This window comes from Streptopelia decaocto (assembly GCF_964273445.1).
Source record: "Streptopelia decaocto genome assembly, chromosome: 2".
Classification (NCBI taxonomy): domain Eukaryota; kingdom Metazoa; phylum Chordata; class Aves; order Columbiformes; family Columbidae; genus Streptopelia; species Streptopelia decaocto.
This window is the reverse complement of record NC_138655.1, coordinates 77,055,006-77,069,817: the sequence shown is the minus strand read 5'-3', so window position 1 is coordinate 77,069,817 and position 14,812 is coordinate 77,055,006.

Genomic DNA, 14,812 nt, shown 5'->3' with positions numbered 1-14,812 from the left:
GGCATGTTGATCAACAGCCAGCTGAACATGAGCCAGCAGTGTGTCCAGGTGGCCAAAAAGGTCAACAGCATCCTGGCTTGTATCAAGAATAGTGTAGCCAGCAGGACTAGAGAAGTGATCACGCCACTGTACTCAGTACTGGTGAGGCTGCACCTTGAATCCTGTTTTGGGCCCCTCACTACAAGAAAAACATTGAGGTGCTGGAGAGAGTTCAGAGAAGGACAATGAAGCTGGTGAAAGTTCTGGAGCACATGTCTTATAAGGAGCAGCTGAGAGAAATGGGGCTGTTTAGCCTGGAGAAAAGGAGGCTGAATGGAGACCTTATAACTCTCTGCAACTCTCTGAAAGGAGGTTGTAGCATGGAGACTGTTGGTCTCTTCTCCCAAGTAACAAGTGACATGACAAGAAGTAATGGCCTCAAGTTGCACTAGGGAAGATATAGATGGGATACTAGGAAAAATTTCTTCACTGAAAGGGTTGTCAGACATCAGAACAGGCTGCCCAGGGAAGTGTTAGAATTATCACCCCTGGAGGTGTTTAAAAGATGCCTACATGAGGTTCTTAGGGACATGGTTTAGTGACAGTGTTAGGTTAACAATTATACTCAATGATCTTGAGGGTCTCTTCTAACCAGAATGATTCTGTGATCACCCACAAGTCCTTCTCTGTTTTCAAAGAAGACACAAGGCTCCTATCTGGCTGATTCTGTAAGAAGAGACAAAGTCATTGCATCTTTCATGAAGAAACTAAATCCATTGCTGTAGCTTCCAAAGAGTAATTTTGGTTTGACAGATCTCATTCTGGTTTGTTCACTAACATGCCCATTCCTCAAAACAAAGGGATGGTCTCATTCTAAAATACAGATTATGTCACAAGCTAGAGGTGTGATGAAAATCAGAACTGAGTCTGAAATATATAATTCTGACCATACAGTAAGTCTTGCTTCACTATTCAGTGCAGCACAGTCTCCATTCTCTCTCTGTTCCTGCACCACTTCAAATAGAAATATTGTCATATTTTTGCTGATAAAGAATGCATACTTTTCAAGTTAGAGATATTAGATTAGATTTTAGCATCTGAGTAAGTGTGTTTGTTCAAATATGATTAAAACCATTGGTAAAAATTAGGTTATAGCACCGGTTTAGCTACATTCTTTAAACAATCTAGCATTAAAATGCTAAAATTGAGATTATCATGGCATTTTTTTCTTTCAAATTACTTTTGTCACTTATTACTTTGATTGTTATATGTCATGTATGAAATTTTGTGCTCAAGCAGACAGCAGGTGATAGAGAAACACAAAATGGAAAGATTAAAGCACTTGCTGTCATCATTAAGCACCAGGTTGTGTTCTGCCTTTGGTGGGTCATAAATATCTTTATTTTCCTTACTGTCTGTAAGGACTACTAAAGGAGAGCTAAGCAATTTGTTAAGTTCAAATTGTTCTTACAAAGTCTGGAGTCAAAACTCCAGAATTAGAGTTCAGAATTTTTAAAAAATAGTTGTTTTTCATGTTGAATCAAAGTTAAAAACTTCACAGAGAGTTAAAAAACTTGTTCATCTGGACATCGGTGGACATTATGCTACATTTTTGTCAGAACAAAGGCCTAACCTAAGATGTGGGGACAAATATTAAGTTGCAGTATATCAGCATCAATCTTGCCTTCACTTGGACAAATCCTGAGTCCACTGAAACCATAATTTGTTTATACTGACTTGATGCCAGTCCATATACCAAGCTGAAACATGTCCTGATTGTGAATACAATATATACAATGTGGAAGCTTTGGTATAGAGAAAATACGACAGAGTTCAAGATACTTACTAAAAGGAAAATAATGAAATTTTAAGAAGCATTCTTACTTTAGGATGCTGTATCAGTCTCAAATGTATTATGTCTGATGATAAACCAATTGATTTCCAGGGGATTAAAGCTCCACTCATTGTTCATCTTTGAATCAGAAAGATACAGTTGTGGATAAAGAAAGATACATTGCCAATTAGGTTAAACTTGCTAAGTATATTATTAAGTGCTTTACATTAAACAATAAACAGTCTACTGATGCATTGGCAGCTAAGAAGAAACAAAAATATGTCAAAACTGAAAAACAATCAAATAAAACAAAGCAGATCACTTGGGAAAAAAAATGTAACATGGGTTAATTGGGAAACTGTATTTTTTCTAGGACAGCAATGTCAAAACCTTATCTGAGCAGATGACAAGAACTTAAGCCCTATGAAACTATTTTGACATACTGGACAACAGTTCTGTGAGCACTTCAAGTCAGCATGCTGAGCAAACAGAAGTGGTCTCCTTGTCATACGCCGTCCCCACCCTTTCATTTCAGTTCAGCAGCATGCTTCCCCAGGTCTTTTGCTGGTAAAGTGGGTGTATGGCCAACAACCTGCTTCAGAGAACTCCTCTGCTCCTGTTGAAGCTCTGCTTTTCTGCAGTGAAAATCTCACTCATCAGGTCAGACAGAGAGAGAAGTTCAAGTTCAGGAAAGCTAAAACCCTACATTACTGTATCTTATTTAAAGTGTTTACCTGGAGAGAGAGACTCAGCCTTGCTCCCTACTCCGAGGCACCTTTTGTAATTGATCCAGTGAGTGACTTGAATTAGTGCTTGCTATGGACCTTCCTGTGATCTCACTTGGGTATAAGATATTTCTCTTCACAAATTGATTTGATATAGAAGGTGGCTAGTAGCAGTCCCTTGGTTTATTCATGATTTCAGCTGTTAGAGCTTTTGCTTTGAATACAAATCTAAACCATGAGGCCCAGTACTTTTACTGTGTGAGAGCTGGACTAATAACGAGGCGAATTTTATAGGGGTTGGAATCTGAGCTGAAACATAAAGTCTCTAGGAAACAAACAAACAAACAAACAAAAACAAACAAACACACACAAAAATCCCACCAAAAAAAAAAAAACAACACACGAAAACACTAAAAAAAACCCAAACACCTACTTTTGCTTTTATTTTAATAATACTTTAGCCTAGATAGATTTTTCCATTTTAAAATGAATTCCTCTTTTAAGTTAAAGCGATTTTGTGTGTGTATGTGTGAGGTCAGTGTATTCATTACTCTTTTCTGTTGATTGAAGAAATATAAATGTAATAATAAAATGTGAGAGACCTACAAGTTCCAAATTTAACTGCAGCAGAACCTAAGATAAACATGTACATTTTCATATTTGTAACTCAAAAGCTTTTCTGGTAAACAGAATGAATATTTTTGAGCTGTCCAGCTGTTTCAAGTACCATTATTTGTACTGTGTGTGTTTAAATTAACCACAGAAGGAGATTAATTCTGTTAGTACTCCTGAGTGATGACTTCCTTTTCTTTAACTGCAATTATAGAATGAGGTGTTCAATTTAGTCATTTATTCATTAGTAGAGTATAATAGATAAATGAAAAACACAAATCAATGTCTTCGGTGTTATGTAAATAATGAAAATGTATTTCCCTGCCATAGTTATATTTTTGATAAGTAGACTAAGATAGTTTTCATTACATGAATATTACATTGTGCTGCCTGACTAAAACAATTAATCTAATTTTTGTGGAAGAAGGCATTGTATTTATTTCAATGAGATTGCAAAAGGTGATATGGAGAGCTAGTTTTCTTTCACTTCAGTAGCATAATACATCTTTGCAGTGAGAAATGTAGTGCAGAAAGCAAAGCTAGGCATTGTGCCAGATTTGTAAGCACTGCACAAAAGGCTTGTTGTCCTGTTGTTGTCCTGTTCCATACAGTTTTCGCAAAGTTTAAGGTGAGAAGGTGAGTTGCTTTCTTTGTTGCAGAATAGCAGCAGGTGTGTGAAGCATAGCAGTCTCACTGAAATGAGTACACAATTAAGCAGAGAATGTATACTGGGTCAGTATTGCCATTTCCCATTGAGATATTCTAAAAGGGGATCACGAAAGGAGGTGGTATTTGTGTTTTTTATGTACCTCAATTCAAAATATTCCTCATATTGTGTGACTGTGTGTGTGCTGAAGATTAGCTGTGAAAAAGTAATGTCTGAGCTTTGATTATCAAAGGTGCAGTGAGTGCAGACACCAATTGCTCTGTGCGTGCGTTACTGGAAGCATAACACTGTTTGTTATCATTGGGGGTTTTTTGCAGAACTGATAAGGATTTAAACCAGATTGTATGGATGTTATTTGATCTGGGGCAGTTGCTAGCCTCCTATTATCTTATTTTGTTTTTTGAATTGTCAAAACTAAGGAAATACCCTGTGTCCAAACAGTTTGGAACAGGGGTGTCAAACTCATTTTCACTGGGGGCTACATCAGCCTCGTCACTGCCTTCAAAGGGGCAAATGTAATTTTAGGACTGTATAAATGTATTCCTACATTTATTGGTTTAGAATATTTATGTGCAGGTGACATTTCCATTTGGCTCCCCTCCCCGCTTCTCCGCCAAGCTCTGTGGTAACTATGGAGTGTCTGGTTATTCGAGAATTTGATGGATGACTTGTTGACTTTTTTCTTCTTGAAATACCTGAGGAAGGTTCTGTTTTTCTAGGAGAAGTTAATGTATGTTGTCCACGTCCCATCTTTTCTTGCCAACCCAGCATGAGATATGAGATTTGTAATGCAATAAGGTACCTGTCGAGTTCAATCTGACCTCATGCATTTGTATGAAGCTCATTTATCTGAAACACTCATTTCAAAAAACTTTTTGCTTGAGACTAATAGAAATTATATTGTCCAAATCTTGTTTTACAGATGAATGCTAAGGGTATTTTTCATCCGAATCTTTACTTCTATAGTGTTAGCCTACTAACCACTCTGATTCTTTAGTAGTCTGGCACTAGCCTTTGCAAGTTACTGGCTCCTGCTAAATGATACATGATTTTAATCAAATAAAATTACTAATGCATCCTTTTCATGAACTTTGTGGTTTTTTTCCTGCACAGAGAGAGCCAAAAGAAAAGAAAAGAAAAGAAAACAAAATCTGAGTTGGCTGTGTAATACATGACTAAACACACTGCTTTACACACAGACTTCAAATTCTCGATATATATTATTTTCTTACAGCATAGTGAAAGCAGGAATAACATTTATTTCATTTAAATTAATGTTAATTTAGGTTAGATTTGCTATTAGCTTCTTCTATCTGTCCCTATGTACAGACAGACAAGCCAAATAGAAGAGGAATACAAAATGAAGAAGGGGTTGATTGTAACATGACATCTGAAAAGTTTTGTATTCAATAGCTTCTCTCTTTTAGCCTGAACACTGAATGTAATGAGGAGAAGAGGGAGAGGAGAAGAAAGTAGACACCTCGTGTCTCACTCTGCAGGCAGCAATGGCTAGATGTCAAAGACACATTTAACTATTGAGAATTTAAACCTATGTCCACAACAACCTCAGTGCAAGCTAATACTGCTCTCTGGGAGAGACAAACTCATTTTCTCACCTTAACAAAAGGGACTAGTCCAGGGAAAAGAACAGATGATGTTTTTTCCTAGACCACATTACTTTGTTCACATTCACTTGTTTTGCTTTGGTAAAAATATCACTCAGGGCAAGTGTCTAAAAGAGCCTCCTCAGAGCCACTCATTCTTTCCCAAGGCAGAAATTGTGCTGAAGTAAACTAGGTAAAGACCAAATGAATGCTTTATGGTTATAAAAAAGTATGTATGATCAATGGCTCTGCAACAGCTTGTTCTTTAAGCAGTCTGTGTGCCATGATCACAGGTGTATGAGAAAGCTGCATTTCAACAACTAGGTAATGTTTACAAAATTGATGTTCTTGCTGGTTCTCACTGAGTAATCATTTATAAAATTGAAGCAAACTTTGATTTACTTACCAGTTTTTACTGAGTCTTTTCTTAAGGTAAACTTCACTATTCATTACAATGTAACAACTCAGAACACATAAGTAGGAAATAGATCTGGACCCAGAAATAACGGACTATATTTCTTCTTCTCCAGTAGCAAAATATATGCTTTGAGAACTATCAAAGCAGTGTTACTCTGGAGTGATGGCTAAGGGTAGCTGAAGTAGATCCAGAGGACATTTGCCAAGAAAATGCACTTCCATTCTTCCGAACACCTTACGTACTTAGCAAAATGCTTTTAAACTAGAGCAGGCAACATTCCAGCTGTAAAATACAATATTTAAAGAGATTTTATTAATTAGCCATTCAGATTTGTATTATATAATTACATTTTCTCTTGACTGTTTGATTAAAGAAAGAAGCAAACCACTTCAGCATTAGCGACACCAATATCCAATACATTGAACCTGGTGGGAACTTAATATTTCCCTCCTTACGGACATTGATACAATCTCTTCCTAGACGGGAAACAGTATATTTGTCTTCAGGTGTCACACTGTAACTAGTGAAAGCAAAAGCAAAGCCTTTTTTTTTTTTTTTTCCGTGGCCAGCTCATTGAGTAAAAGAGGCTGAGTCATTTCTGTGGAGACAAAAGCTCCATAAGAGCTCTGTCATCCTGAAAGATTGTGCCACATTTCTTCACAGTAGACTGAAAAAAGAAAAAAAAAAAAAAGTGAAAATAATTAACTTGAGATGGAGGAGACTGTAGTCAATGCAGCGGCCTGTGACACTGATAAATTATAAATGGCCTAATCAGGATATAATGAACTTTAGCTATACTATAACTATTAACCTATTAAATGCTATAATTAACACTAGTCTGTACTTATAAAGCTGTGATGGCAAGGCAGACACAATTTTACTTAAATATGTGAGTAACATAATCACCAGAGAGGTAAACAAAGCTAGGTATTAGTTGCACATAAAAGGCATCCAACTAAAGCTGCTGGACAGCTAAGTGTAAGGGACATCCTTCCAAATACATGAGGATGACTGGTAAGACAAAGAGCACAAGATAAACAGTATGGGAGTAAAGGAGAAGTCCCCTTCCTCTATTGATGGGAAGACAGTAGTGTGAACACATCAAACACAAGAGAGGAGAACTGGAGGAACTAAGGAAGACAAGCTCACTTCAGTTCTGACTTGTCTGGTTGACTAACTCTCAAGCTGATCAGCAGGACCTTGGCAAGTAGGAATGACCAAGGACTGTACCCATCATTGCTAACTATATGCCATCTGCTCCATGGTATTATATACACACAGCTCATTTAGAATGTGACTGTCAAAACACAAAGAGTTTTGCATATGCATTGGTGATAATCAATATTAAAATCTGACCATATATATGCATACATATATAATATACATACACATATGCAATGCACATGTACACATATGCTCAGTAGCAATAAGGTATTGTGCCTTTTCCATAATAAGATAAGAATAATAACAAATAATAAGATAATTTATGCGTAAGATATAGAGTTGCTTGGTAATATTTAGTATAAATATAGCATCATTTGCAAAGAATTTCCATGTACTTGTAAGCTAGGACTTGTAACATCTAATGCTTAAATCTTACACTGGAATTTGAACCACAATGGTTTTACAGCTCCTAACCTGGAAAACAAAACTGAACAATATTAACTATTTTTTTCTTAAAGAGCATCCAAAGATGGCCTGATTACCTCTGTCTATCCTTCACACCTCTGCTAGAAACAGAATACTCCCACTCTTGAGCCATCCAGGATTCAAAACAGATAGCTCATGTATCTTAGGAACTCTCCCTAGTTTACTTTCATTTTTATTCAGGAACGACTTAATGCAAATTGCAAAAGTAAGTTGCTTCATTGCTTGATTACAGATGCAGGCTCTCATGGCCATTATTCTAACTAATGCCATGAATCTTGAAAAGTCTTTCATGCCCTTTCCCTGGTAGTAGCACAGCTGCTATTGTAAAGCAGCCTGACCATTCAGAGGTCTCCAGAACTGCAGAGAATTGTATTGAGAAGTGTGAGCTCAAGACAATTCTAAGTCAGGTGAGCATAAGCCCTTGGGCAAGTGCTATAGCCATGATGGTATTTTCTTTGAGCATTTTTAAAAGGAGCTGTTGCCGTGACAGTTAGTGTGAGACCTGCATGTGGGGATTTGCCAAATCTGCTCTGATTCTACTCGTGGTCCAGGGCCTTGCTGGACCTCCATCTTTCCATGTGGTTAAGACAGGAGAGGAAATGGCAAACCATCCTAAGTGGGCAATATGCAGAATGAGAAAAAAAAAAAAAAAATACAGAAAACTTTAAAGGCAATTAGAAGAACAGCTGCAGAGTGGTGTTTTGAAATATCGTATCTAAACCATGGATCCTATGTGGGTTTCTTGACTCTCCCTAAGAGAGAAGTGTTCAAGGCCAGGCTGGATGAAGCTTTGATCCATCTGATCTAGTGGAAGGTGTCCTTGCCTACGGCAGAGGGATTTGAGCTAGATGATCTTTTAAGTCCCTTTCAAACCAAACCATTCTATGATTCTATTATAGATTCCATGATTTTTTTAAAACTGCTTTTGCTATAGAGAAATATGGCTGTGTGCCTTTGCCATAGGGTAGACTAAGATATACAGTTCTATCAATCCTTGATCTTGCAGTTATACATAAGCTTAAGTGTTATTTACCTGAGTAAAAATTATTAAAAGTAAAACCTGAAAATAATCAGCTTGAAGGAATGAGATTATTTACAGAGGTAAATTCATCTTTTAAGGCTTTTTGAGTATATAACCTTGAAAAGCAACATGATATGAAAACAACTAATTAGCCAAAGAGCAATTATAAAATTGAACCTCTGTAATAAACAGCTCTTAAATGAAACTGCACTGCCTAACTACTGTTTTCTAAAATTTACATAGATTTTACTTTTATTTCAGTATAAATATTTAAACCATTTGATGGATATCTCCATCTGGTTAAGGCATGCTGGTTTTTCAGTTTCTATTCTGACACCAACAATTGCCACTGGAATGTTTTTAAGCGCTGTTGCTTTTAGGCCTAAAAATTTATATATCACTTCATTTCCCTGTAGGGCACATGGTATGTTATAAGAATTTGAGAGGTCAAAATATTGCTATCTACAGTACAGAGAATTTCAAACTGGGATCCAGGTTTCCACAATGATGGCATAATGCCATGATTTATAATACGTTTGAAACAAGTGTAATACTAGCATCACAGTTGCAGGATTGGACATTTAGAAACAGTATCACCTGTGATAGTTGTGTTCTGGTGCCAAATCTTCAGAAATTAGGGGCTTATAAATCATATTTTGAGTTTCAATTCAGTTGTGCATACACCACTGCATCTTGACTCTTCACTTTCAATTAATATCTTAATAATACTAATAAAACTTTCAAAGTCATATATTATAAAAGTTAAAAGAGGTAACAAAACCTGTCACAAAAACCATAGCCCATGAAGTCACCAAAACAAAGGATTAAGACCCAATATAGTACAATGTTTAGAATTCTTAGCACTCATTATTTTAGTGAGAGGGTTAAGGGCACTCATTGACTCATTATATTGGACTAAAGACTTCAAACAATCATTGTATCAGTTTTAGATGACTGTACGATTGTACCCGTAAATTTGAAGACATCAGCTCATTGGAAATATTTTATCCTGATCTTAAAAATATCTTGCAAATCATAGAATCATAAAATATTTGGGTTGGAAGGGATCTTCAAAGGTCATCTAGTCCAACCCCATGCAATGAGCAGGGACATCTTCAACTAGATCATGTTGCTCAGAGCCTCTTGAATGTCTCCGGGGATGAGGCATTTACCACCTCTCTGGGCAACCTGTTCCAGTATTTTATCACCCTCATTTTAAACTATTTCTTCCTCATGTATAGCCTGAATCTCCAGTCTTTCAGTTTAAAACCATTACCCCTTGTCCTATCACAACAGGTCCTGCTAAAAGGTCTTTCCCCATCTTTCTTATAGGCCCCTTTTAAGTACTGAAAGGCCACAATAAGGTCTCCCCAGAACCTTCTCTTCTCCAAGATGAACAACCCCAATTTTCTCAGCCTGTTATCACAGGAGACGTGTTCTATCCCTCTGATCATTTTTGTAGTCTCCTCTGGACCCTCTCCAACAGGTCTATGTCTTTCCTGTACTGAGGGCTCCAGAGCTGGACACAGGACTCCAGGTGAGGTCTGGAAGGAAACTATGACAAGACAATATATAAAAATATCTCCTAGTTGACTTTGAGGCTGAGTAGGAAGGGATTCTACATTGTACATCCCATGGTGAAGCATTTCGGATGACAACTGCTCACTGTATTACCCATGGTCTCTCTCTTTGAGGAAGGTGGTCACTATTGAAGTTAATATCGAGTAGGACATTGCAAGGGTAAGCACAACACCCAAGAAAAGGGGTAAATATCTGGAGGTTTTCTTGTGTAACTGTTTTAGGCATATTAGTCTTCATGAGGCTTTGCCTTACTAATTTGGACTATGTATGTTAGTAGTGCTTTTAACTAGTCTAACAATAGATAACTGTTTGATTCATTTTGATTAGACTATGAAGATTTCAATTAGTTTATCGATGACTCTGTGGCTTCATCTCTATGGCATGTTCTCTGTTGACTGTTACAGGTTTTTTGAGTACAATGAAACTATTTCCAGAATTGTTACTGGATGAGCAAACACCGTGTATAGGGAAACTAATGTTGAATTAACTAACAGAAACAATTCAAATAGTACATATCAGATGTTTAAATGTTTCCACTAGAATTCTTTCAGAAATCTAGACTGAATTGTTGGAGTTGATCGTTTTACTGATAAGAATAGTAGGACTCAATAAATGGGCAGAAATGAGTAAACAGGATGGTAGAGATCAGCTGGCCTGAGAATACTATGGTGAAACTACCAGACATAGAAGAATCACAGAATGTTAGAGATTGGAAGGGACCTCAAAAGATCATCTAGTCCAATCCCCCCACCAGAGCAGGAACACCTAGATGAGGTTACACAGGAATGTGTCCAGGCAGGTTTTGAATGACTCCAGAGAAGGAGACTCCACAAGCCCCCTGGGCAGCCTCTTCCAGTGTTCTGTTACCCTCACCCTGGTTCCCGCAAATTATTACACCATTGTGGGTATGCAAATGAAGAAGCACCTAAATACTGAGGCAATAATAGCAGTATTCATAATCACCCTACTAGAAGACTAGATAACCATCTGCAAGCCTGAAATATCACCTTGGAGAAGATGTCTGCCTTCTTAGTTTGAACCTTCAAGAAATGTAGCTTGGTCATGCCAGGTTTTCTAATGTTTCATCTCAGTTATCAATGATCGTGCAGCCTCATGCAGGCTTACTCCACAACACTGAACTTATATTGATGTGTAAAATATTTTCTTCTGCTACCTTTAAACCAAGGAGAGTCAGTTCGAACACATAACTTACACATAAACTCAAAACTACACAGGAACTGAAGAGAAAAGATCTAAAATCTTGCTTTACAACCAAAAAACTTGATTATTCAACATCACGGAGAGCTGGTGAAACTAAAGAATAGAATTGGAAGGCTGGTAAAATAGAAAGAGTTTATTCAGGAAACTTGAACAGGAAAAAGAGGAAACCAATATTACATTGTAGATCACGAATGCTTTGAAGTCACTCTCTGAAGTTGTGAAAGAGGTGAGAGGCAAATTTGTTGCACTTCTCTCGGTGAAGATAAAAGGAGAAAGAACAAAAAAATGTCCTTATCAAAAAGAAGCAGTAGATGAAATTTTTTGATCAGGCAACAGCAGCAACCAAAGCATGACAGAAATGCGGGACTAAGTACCTAATTATTTATTGGAAAACAGTACATAGGGCACAGCTCTACAAAATGTATGGAGGGTGGCTTTGGTGAGAGTAAGTTAGAGAGGTTCAAATGTGCAAAGAATTATAAAATTAATTGTGAAGTACCTGATATATAGTCAAAACCATCTCACGATTATTCTTGAAGAAATAGTTAGGGAATGATATTTCAGGAATTTTACTCCCAAAGGAAATTTTCTCAATGGAAAAAAAGGTAGATTATGAATTATAGATTTATTACTTCAACTTCCCTTCTGTAGTGGGTTGACCTCGACTGGACACCAGGTGCCCACAAAAGCCACTCTATTACTCCCTCTCCTCAGAAAAAATAATGAAAGGCTCATGGGTTGACATAAGCACAGGGAGAGATCATTCACCAGTTACCATCAGGGGTAACACAGTCCCTACTTGGGAAATCAGTTTAACTTGTTATCAATCAAATCAGAGTAGGATAATGAGAAATAAAAACAAACCTTAAAACACCTTCCCTTCACACCTACCTTCTTCCCAGACTTCATTTTACTCCCAATTTTCTCTACCTCCTCCCCCTGAGCAGCGAAGGGGGATGGGGAATGGGGCTTGCAGTCAGTTCATCACACATTGCCTCTGCCACTCTTTCCTACTTAGGGGAAGCTCACCTCACACTCCTGCTCCAGGGTGGAGTCCCTCTCACAGGAAACAGTCCTCCACAAACTTCTTCAACATGAGTCCTTCCCTCAGACTGCAGTTCTTCCTGAACTTCTGCAGTGTGAGTCCCTTCCACGGGGTACAGACCTTCAGGAACAGACTGCTCCAGTGTGGGTCCCCCACAGGGTCATGAGTCCAACCAGTAAACCTGCTCCAACATGGGCTCCTCTCTCCATGTGTTCTGCCAAGAGCTTGCTCCAGCGTGGACTTCCCACAGGGTCACAGCCTCCGTCAGGCAGCCACCTGTTCCACCACGGACCTCCAAGAGCTGCATAGGGGCAGCCAGCCTCACCATGGTCTTCATCACAGGATGCAGTGGAATCTCTGCTCTGGTGCCTGAACCACGTCCTCCATCTCCTTCTTCACTGACCTTGGCATCTGCAGAGTTATTTCTCTCACATATTCTCATTCCTCTCTCTGGTTGAAGGTGCACGCATTTTTTTCTCCTTCTTAAATATATAATCACAGAGGTGCTAACACTGTCACTGATGAGCCTGGCCTTGGTCAGCAGAGGGTCCATCTTGGAGCTGGCTGGCATTGCCTCGATTGGACATGGAGAAAGCTTCCAGTAGCTTTTCACAGAAGATATCCCTCTAGCCCCCCGCTACCAAAGCCTTGCTATGCAAACCCAATACACCTTGTCAAATAACTGAGTAATCAATTTGTAAGCAAATGAAATACAACAACAGTAAAGAACATATATTGTTTCTGATCATTGCAATTCTTTTTTGATGGGATAACTGGCCTGGAAGAGAAGGATGAAGCAATACTTGTGATATATTTTGTCTCAGTAAGCTTGCTGTCACCAACCCACATGGCATTTGTAACATTCAGCAGATCAGGCTAGATATTGTGCCCAAATTCCCAAATCGGGATGTACTCTGACAGTAGATAGTGCTGGTTCATTTTTCAGCTGAGAAGATATTTCAGATGGATACACATAAGGGTCTGGCTTGGGCCAAGTCCTAATAGATATTTTCATTAATGACTTGAAAGAAAGAATCAACATTCAAAACTCTTGTAACATTTGTAGAAAATGGCACTCTAAGAGTAGTCATCAGTTCAAAGAACAAGAAAATTCAAAATTAATCTGATATTCACAAGATCAAAATATATGAAAAGCCGCAAGTACTTTTCCAGAAAGGAGACATCAGATAATACATCAGAGAGAGATCAGTTTGTTCTGCAGCAGGCAGTGAGCTCTGTGGATTTCTGCACTTGTGGACCCTGCCAGTGACCCCAGTGTCAAACCCAACTGCAGTGATGGTGACTGCCTTAGAAACATCAAAGGCATGAAGTCAAATGAAAATCTTTCTTTCTTGATTCTGAGCTATCAAATGTTCTTCCCTCCAGTACAAGGCATTATTAAGTTCATTGACTCCCGTTATTATTTTCTGAGTTGTAAAATCTCATTTTCCTTTTCCAGGGCTAGCTCCAGCAAGAGGGCTGTCTTTAGATTCTATTAGAGTTCCTCTTCTTCTGCAAAGGCAAGGTATATTTGCTTTTATTATTTGAGACCTTGAGGAAGGCATATTTCAAGGCAAAATGCTGTTTGGCTGAGACAGGTTCATGCCAAAAAATAACCTTCCATTGTCACAATAGAGCCATGTTTGGACTCTGCCCTCTAACTGTTGACCGGTGGCCAGAAATAAGTGAGTATCATTTGGTAAGTTTCCAGCTTTCATACTTTTTCCCTAGAAAAGAACTGGTTGTGTTAACATCACTACTCAGGGTAACCTGGGGCTGAAAACTCAGTTCCCCTTATCTGGAAAGAAACAGTTCCAGGCTTCGCAAAATTACATGAAGACAACTTTAACCTTAGAAAAGCTAGTAAGTTACAGAGACAACTCACTCACATGGCTATCCTTCACCTTTTTTTAACTGGAGATAAAATAAACTTCTTCATTAAGAAAGTGATTAAGAATCTAGCCTGCAACATCTACCAAACCCAGACTCACAGAATTGCAAGAAAAATGAGAAGGAAGTATCATACCTTTTTCAGGCACAATGTATGCTTCTGTTTACTACTTTCATAATGGCATGGATAAATATACAATGGCCACAGGATAGTAAGAGGCTGGAGAACAGCCCCAGAATACTGGAGTTTTCTGAGTATCAGGCTCTTCTCAACCACTGAAAAGTAAGATCCAAATTAGTGGTTAGCTATAAATATTGTAGTGAGAAAAACTATATACATGCTCCTCTTTGATTTTAGTGTCTGTTGTGCACTGAAGAGAGAACACCATAATGTAGTGGTTAGTTGTCTGCATCTTTTTTAGAAGATAATAAATGGAGCAAATGCAGTTTCTTACAATTGCAATAACTGTTACGGAGTTTGTTGTTTTGTTTTGTTTTGTTTTTGTTTTGTTTTGTTTGTTGCAAGAATCTTGGCTGCCAAAGAAAAACTTCAAGAGCAGAGCTG